An 8,568-nucleotide genomic window follows, 5' to 3' on the forward strand; every position below is an offset into this window, starting at 1 on the left:
CATAACTCAGTATAATGATATTCCACGGGTAAGATTTAGTTTGTTACAGTGGGATAGAAAAGCAATTTGTGCAGACTATACATATTTACTGCTACTTTGTTAAAACTCTGTGTAGCTATGGTAAGTGTAACGCAGCACGACATTTCATATTTAAGGATCTTATTTTATAAGGCCTTAGGAAAGTAGCATTGGACTTCTAGATTGGAGATCTGTTTAAATCCTAGCCTAAATTGGAAAGGACTTTCCTGCTTGCAATCACCAAATCTAAACCCAAATGCAAACAGAAAGCTCACATAATAATGGGACAATCAAAAATAGACATTAAAATAAGAAAGAGAATACATGGATGCTGCACAAAAAAAATACAGTTCAGTTATTTCCTGATTGGTGTTGTCAGTATCCCATTGCTGGTCTGTCTGTGGTCCTAATTATCTTGAGACCAGCATTCTGTATTAGGATGCAACAAGACACAAGAGAAACCAGATCAAAAGAAGGAAATATAATTCAAATTTTTTTTTGCCTCTTACCACACTGCCAGTGTTAAAAATATAAATAGTTTTTGAAATTACACTTCCCTCTTACTTTAAATGTAGTGATAAATTATATTCCTCATTATAGTTGCACAAGACTTTAATTTATACTTTATACTTTATAGTTATAGTTATACTTTTATTACCTTGAGGAGGGGATAGCAGTTCAGCAAGAGGGGTTAAAGCAAAGTGGCTTACAGGATTTAAAACACAGGAGTGGGCTAAAACACGATTTTATTCCCATTAAGATGGGGCATGACTATGAATAAATAAAGACATTAATAATACATAAGCAAGCAAATTATTCAACACAGAGATCAGAATTGAACTTGAACATTGGCAGCTCTAAAAATTAATGAAGAATTAGCAGAAAAATCCCTTCTTCCCATGGCAATAATACCTTTGCTTCAATAGGAAAAGACAACACCTTTTGCAAAAGATATTAAGGATTATATTTATCCCTTAATAAAATGACAATCTTAATAAAAGTAACAAAACATAAAACAATCAATATATTGGAGGATTAGCCATGTTCACCCTGTATTTTGGTATTGTCACTGATCAGATATTTTGAAGTATATTTACATTTCATTAATATTTAAATCATACAACATTGCCAAAGAGAGTTGAGTAAAGTCAAAGGTAATATTGAGTTGATATTAAGGGAGTTTCCACTTACAAAATTTCGTAGAATTTAATCTACCTGGATTATTCAACTCAAGAAATAATCTATTACACTTTGCTCTTTGCTCACAACGACAAGGAATTTGTTATCTTGATTGTGCAACACCTTATGAATGCCATCAGAATGAGGATGAATATTTAAATAGGCTTGCCTTCATCAATTCCTTTATTCAAAACAATAATTATTCCTGTGTAGATGTCATTGGGGATATGAATGCAGATATGTCAGACAGGAACTCATTATTTGCCAATCAAATGGCTCAGTTCTGTCAAGATAATAATTTTATATTGTCAAGCAAAGTGCTTTTACCTACAGATAGTTATACTTATATTAGTGAGGCCTAGCACAATACGTCATGGCTGGACCACTGTATTAGTACAGCTGATGCACATGCCATGTTGGGGTGTATGAGCATTCTGTATGGGGCAACAATGTCTACCTGTGGTATCCAGAGATGGAAATTGTGTGAACACAGAAAAACTGGACTGGTCAACCCTCACAAAGGAAGTCATCATAGCCTATTATGCTCATACAGATAAATCCTTAAGCAATATTCATCTACCTAAAGATGCAATTATGTGTAATAATGTTAATTGTAGGGATGTGAAGCACAGGAGAGATATCTGCTCCATGTATAATGATATAGTAAGCACTTTATATGTAGGCAGTAAGCCCCACTACAAGCATAAAAATAAGACACATAACATCAGGCCTGGCTGGAATAAGTATGCAGCTGAGTATGATGCTGAAGCCCGTGAAGCCACTAAATCATGGGCTATGGCAGGTAGACCCAGACAAAGGCCTGTGCTTGAGTACAAGAAGTTCACTAATGCAAGATATAAGTATGCTGTTCGTTTCATCTGTAAAAATGAGCAAGCCATGAGGGCTGATTCCATGGCTAAGAAGCCACTATGTAACAATGCTACTGGTTTTTGGAAAGAAGTGAGAGTTCTTAACAGCTGCAAAACATCTCCACAGTGCACTGTAGATGGAATCTCCAGAACAGACAATATTGCGGAGTTATGGCAACAGCATTATGGCACTTTATTCAACTGTGTCCAAAGTGATTTGTATAGGGTGGACAATATTGAGAGTAATTATTCAATGGTTATTATGTCACAGGAGGTGTACCAAGCTATAAACAAGCAGTCCGACAACAAAGCAAGTGGCTTAGATCATATTTCTGCTGAACATCTTAAATATGCAACACCCTATAGCTCTTCTCCTTGCTTTTGTTTTACTGGCTTTATGATTCATGGCTTCTTACCAGACTCAATGTTGTCCGTTCTGTTAGTGCCAGTCATTAAGGACAAAGCTGGTAAAGTAGGCAGCATAGATAATTACAGGCCCATACCTTTAGCCAGCAAACTGTCAAAAGTCCTAGAAAGAATTCTGCTGGATGGATTAAGTGAATTTGTTAACTACACAGATAACCAGTTTGGTTTTAAAGCTAAACATGGCACTGACATGTAAATATGCCTTAAAGGAAATTGTAAACAAATATAGAGCTTAAAAACTCATCAGTTTGATGCTTCCAAAGCCTTTGATCGTGTTAATCATAGAAAGTTGTTTGTTAAATTGAGTCAAAGAGGGGTGCCCAAATACATTGTGAGAATTCTGGCTTACTGGTATGCCCACCAGACTATGCAAGTAAAACGGGGCAATAGGGCCTCAGCCCCATTTGGGGTTAGCAATGGTGTCAGACAAGGGGGAATTTTGTCCCCAGTTCTTTTTAATCTCTATATTGATGATCTGTCCAAGCAATTGAAAGCCTGAAATACTGGGTGCATGATTGGTAATACTCTAGTGAACCATATTATGTATGCAGATGATCTTGTAGTCCTTAGTCCATCTAGCGCTGGTCTCCAGTAGCTCCTTACTATATTGTTCTCTGTATGGTGTAGAACACGATATCAAATATAATGTTGGTAAGAGTGTTGTTATGATCTGTAGAACCAAAGAGGATAAATGTCTAAAATTTCCTGATTTTAAATTGTCTGATAATAATCTCAGTGCCCGTAATAAGGTAAAATATCTTAGACATTTTATTACAGAACAAATAACAGATGATGAGGATATTTATAGGCATCACCGCATGATGTATGCACAAGTGTGTGTACAGATGGAGTGAAGATGTCTCTGTTCAGAGCATATTGTACACCATCTAGACTGCACACTTACGATCAAACTACAGAAAAGCAAGCTTACAGAGACTTCAAGTAGCTTATAATGATGTTATGAGAACATTAAAGAGACTTAGATGGTGTAGTGCAAGTGAAATGTTTGTGGCTGCAGGAGTCAATACTTTACAAACTGTCTTAAGAAATCTTATGTATAAATTTATTTGCTGGATTAATGACTCTGAAAATGAAATCATCTTGACCTTATCATACATAAGATTTAGCACTACATGCTACCAATCCCAGCTGTGGAGATATTGGTGTAGTTGTCTCGTTGTAGGACACTGATTTTTTTTATTCTTGGTTTTAAACCATGTATTGCACTTTTGTATGTAACCTATTGTGCTTTTGTATGTAATTTACTCTATGTAATGTCTTGTCTTTTATCTGGACACAGAGTCTGGAATAAAGTAAAGTATAGTATAGTATTAAAAATAATGGGCCACTCATTAACATTCAGATCATATTTATGCACAATTATCCTCTCAGGAATACAAACGATTTAAGAAAACATTGCATACAATAAGAAGTCTACAAAGGTACCTAAATAATGCCTATCATGGCCTCAAAGATGGCTAGTGTCAGTATTTTGAAGAGGTCAATACAGGCTGTCCCTGGGTTACAAACTACCAATTTATGGACATTCTTATGACTTCCCAGAAAATTATTAAATTCAGAAATGCAACATAAGTACACTGATTAATGGCAGGTAATCTAAAGGCGTTATATACAGGTGGCACAGCAATAGAGTTGCTGCCCTGCAGCGCTTGCAATGCCGGAGACCCGGGTTTGATCCTGGCTACGGGTGCTGTCTGTACAGAGTTTGTACGGTCTCCCACGTGACCGCGTGGGTTTTCTCTGAGATCTTCAGTTTCTTCCCACACTCCAAAGATGTCCAGTTTTGTAGGTTAATTGGATTGGTGTATGTGTAAATTGTCCCTAGTGTGTGTAGAGTAGTGTTAATGTGCGGGGATCGCTGGTCGGTGTGGACCCGGTGGGCCGAAGGACCTGATTACACGCTGTATCTCTAAACTAAACTAAATGGAGAGAGGATAAGACAGAAAAACAGTTTTATCAAAAATGACCAGGGATTCAAAATCAAAAAGTAAACCCATTGAAAATGTGAAACAAAAACAAATGCTGAAGCACTCAACCTGGTATCCATGGAGAGAGAAATAGAGTAAATGCCTCAGGTTGATGACCCACCCTCATGATAAATCATCAACTAGTTTTGCCTTTCATCAACCACCAATCCCCCCCCCCCCCCCCACCCTCCCCACCCAACCATGCACTCACCAAGCTTTTAGAGCCTTTGCACACCAGAAAAGTCCAATTCCGAAACAAACTGGAAAGGCTAGTTGGTTGAAATTGTTGAATTCACTATTGAGGCCTGAGAGCTGAAGAATTTGATAATATCACAGGTGTATAAAATAATTAAACACACAAAAACGCACGGTGAAATTGAACTCGGCTTTATCATATCATATCATATATCTACAGCCGGAAACAGGCCTTTTCGGCCCTCCAAGTCCGTGCCGCCCAGTGATCCCCGTACATTAACACTATCCTACACCCACTAGGGACAATTTTTACATTTACCCAGCCAATTAACCTACATACCTGTACGTCTTTGTCTTGGCTTAATCTCAATCATTTTGCGAATGTACGTGCTGAGCGATGTGTTAGGATTACATGGGACGTGTGTGCTTTAGGCACCGGGTGGCGCTGTAGTGGCTGCCTCACCAACAGTCTGTCTCATCCCTTTCTTCTTTGTTGTTTTTTAGTATGTGTTAAATGTATGTTTAATGTTCTTTAGCTTTGCTATAAGTGGGGGGGGGGGGGCAGGGGGTTGGGGGAAGCTTTTTTTAAATCTCTTACCTCGACGAAGATGCGATTTTTGTTCCATATTGTATCTCCGTCCGCATTGCGGCCTAACATCGAGGAGCTGGCGGCCTCTTGCTGGGGACCGACTTTGGGAGCTCTAACCACAGGAGCCTGCAGGACTTAACATCGTGGAGCTGGCTATCCCTGTCAGGGATCGACCTCGGAGCTCCAACCGTGGGAGCCTGCAGACTTTACCATCGTGGAGCTCGTGGTCCCTTGGTTAGGGACCAACTTCGGGAGCTCCAGGCCGCAGGAGCTTCGACTGCCCTGATCGCGGGAGCTTCAATCGCCCCGACACGGGGGCTTCGATCGCCGGCTGCGAGAGCTTCGTTTGCCCTGACTGCGGATAGTTCGACTGCCTCGACCGCGGGAGAACAAAGAGGAAAGAAGTTTGACTTTATTGCCTTCCATCACAGTGAGGAATGTGGGAGCCGCTGTGGTGAATGTTGATGTTAACTTTATGTTGTTGTGTGTCTTGTGACGTTTTATTTGTATGGCTGTATGGTAAATCGAGTTTCACTGTACCTTACCTGTACAGATGACAAGAAAATACCTTTGAACCTTTCTTCTTCTAAGCCTTTTGCTCCTCTAGGGAGCATAGGCCATTGACAAATGTCCTCCACCTCACTCAGTTGTTGGCGGTTCTTTCGAGATCTCCCCAGTTGAGCCCACTCCCAGACATTTCTGCCTGGACACCTCTTCTCCAGCTGTTCCTGGGGCGACCTCTTTTCCTTTTTCCTTGGGGGTTCCATTTCAGGGCTTGCCGGGTGATGTTTGTGGCAGGTTTTCTGAGGCTGTGTCCAATCCAACTCTATTTTCTCTTTCAAATTTGTAAGTCAATGAGATCCTGGCTTGTTCCTGTCCACAGGTCCGCATTGCTTACTCTGTCTCTCCTCCAGATGTTTAGTATTCTCCTGAGGCAGGTGTTATTGAATCTTTGCAGCCTGTTTGTTGTGTGTTTTGTTGTTTTGCATGTCTCTGATCCATACAGCATTACCTGCTTCACATTTGAATTAAAGATGCATATTTTGGTGTTGATTTAGATGTATTTTGAGCTCCAGATCTTGAGCATGTTAAGCACCACCCTAGCCTTATTGATTCTGCTTTTTATGTCTGCATCTGCCCACCACACTGCCGATGTATGTGAATGTTTGTACCTCCTCCAGGGCAGTGCTGTGCATGAGGATAGGGTTGCTGGTTTTGGAGTGGATCTTCATCACCTGTGTCTTTGCTATATTGGGTGTAAGACCAAGTTTTGTTGCAGCTTGTAAGAGTCTGTCCGTCTTCTCCTGCATTTGTATCTGTGTGTGTGAAAGGAGAGCCATGTCGTCTGCAAAGTCAGGGTCATCTAGCTGTTCCCACATTGTCCACTGAATTGCATTTCTGTTCCCTTCATTTGTTTCCATCCTGATCCAGTCAATTGCCAGGAGGAACAGGAATGGTCAAGTCAAGTCAAGTCAATTTTATTTGTATAGCACATTTAAAAACAACCCACGTTGACCAAAGTGCTGTACATCTGATTAGGTTCCAATGGAAAAAAAAAAGAAACATACAGTAGCACGCAAACAGTTCACAGCGCCTCCTCAATGAGCCTCAAACGCGAGGGAGTAGAAATATGTTTTGAGCCTGGACTTAAAGGAGTCGATGGAGGGGGCAGTTCTGATGGGGAGAGGGATGCTGTTCCACAGTCTAGGAGCTGCAAACGCAAAAGCGCGGTCAACCCTGAGCTTAAGCCTAGACCGCGGGATAGTGAGTAGCCCCAAGTCGGCCGACCTAAGGGACCTGGAGTTAGAGAGGGGGGTTAGAAGATTTTTGATGTAGGGGGGGGAGTGTCCATTTAGGGCTTTATTCGTGAATAGGAGGAGCTTGAAGTTGATTCTGTACCGTACAGGGAGCCAGTGGAGAGAGGCCAGAATCGGGGTGATGTGGTCCCTTTTACGGGTACCCGTCAGGAGTCTCGCTGCGGCGTTTTGGACCAGTTGCAGGCGGGACAGGGAAGATTGGCTGATCCCAGTGTATAGGGAGTTGCAGTAGTCTAGGCGGGAGGAAATGAAAGCGTGAATGATTTTTTCTGTGTCGTCGAATTGGAGGAAAGGTTTGATTTTAGCTATAGACAATAGACAATAGACAATAGGTGCAGGAGTAGGCCATTCAGCCCTTCGAGCCAGCACCGCCATTCAATGCGATCATGGCTGATCACTATCAATCAGTACCCCGTTCCTGCCTTCTCCCCATACCCCCTCACTCCGCTATCCTTAAGAGCTCTATCCAGCTCTCTCTTGAAAGCATCCAACGAACTGGCCTCCACTGCCTTCTGAGGCAGAGAATTCCACACCTTCACCACCCTCTGACTGAAAAAGTTCTTCCTCATCTCCGTTCTAAATGGCCTACCCCTTATTCTCAAACTGTGGCCCCTTGTTCTGGACTCCCCCAACATTGGGAACATGTTATCTGCCTCTAATGTGTCCAATCCCCTAATTATCTTATATGTTTCAATAAGATCCCCCCTCATCCTTCTAAATTCCAGTGTATACAAGCCCAATCGCTCCAGCCTTTCAACATACGACAGTCCCGCCATTCCGGGAATTAATCTAGTGAACCTACGCTGCACGCCCTCCATAGCAAGAATATCCTTCCTCAAATTTGGAGACCAAAACTGCACACAGTACTCCAGGTGCGGTCTCACCAGGGCCCGGTACAACTGTAGAAGGACCTCTTTGCTCCTATACTCAACTCCTCTTGTTACGAAGGCCAACATTCCATTGGCTTTCTTCACTGCCTGCTGAACCTGCATGCTTCCTTTCATTGACTGATGCACTAGGACACCCAGATCTCGTTGAACTCCCCCTCCTCCTAACTTGACACCATTCAGATAATAATCTGCCTTTCTATTCTTACTTCCAAAGTGAATAACCTCACACTTATCTACATGGTTCGAAGTTGGAAGAAGCTGGCTTTTACCACAGCGTTGACTTGCTTATCAAATTTTAATGCAGAGTCAAATATCATGCCGAGGTTTTTGACATGCGGTTTGACTAGGCAGGATAGACTTCCAAGACTGCCTGTTATCAATTTGATGGAGTCGGGGGGGCCGAATAGGATGACCTCAGACTTGCTCTCATTTAATTGGACGAAGTTCTGTGCCATCCAACATTTTATGTCCTCAAGGCAGTGTAAGAGGCTGTTTAAATTTGACTGGAACAGGAATGGTGACAGTAGACATCCCTGCTTGACGCCCGTCTTGACACTAAAGCTCTGGGAGAGCTGGCCTGCATGCATTTGAACCCTT

The sequence above is a fragment of the Rhinoraja longicauda genome, chromosome 14 (genome assembly GCF_053455715.1).
Source record: "Rhinoraja longicauda isolate Sanriku21f chromosome 14, sRhiLon1.1, whole genome shotgun sequence".
Classification (NCBI taxonomy): domain Eukaryota; kingdom Metazoa; phylum Chordata; class Chondrichthyes; order Rajiformes; family Arhynchobatidae; genus Rhinoraja; species Rhinoraja longicauda.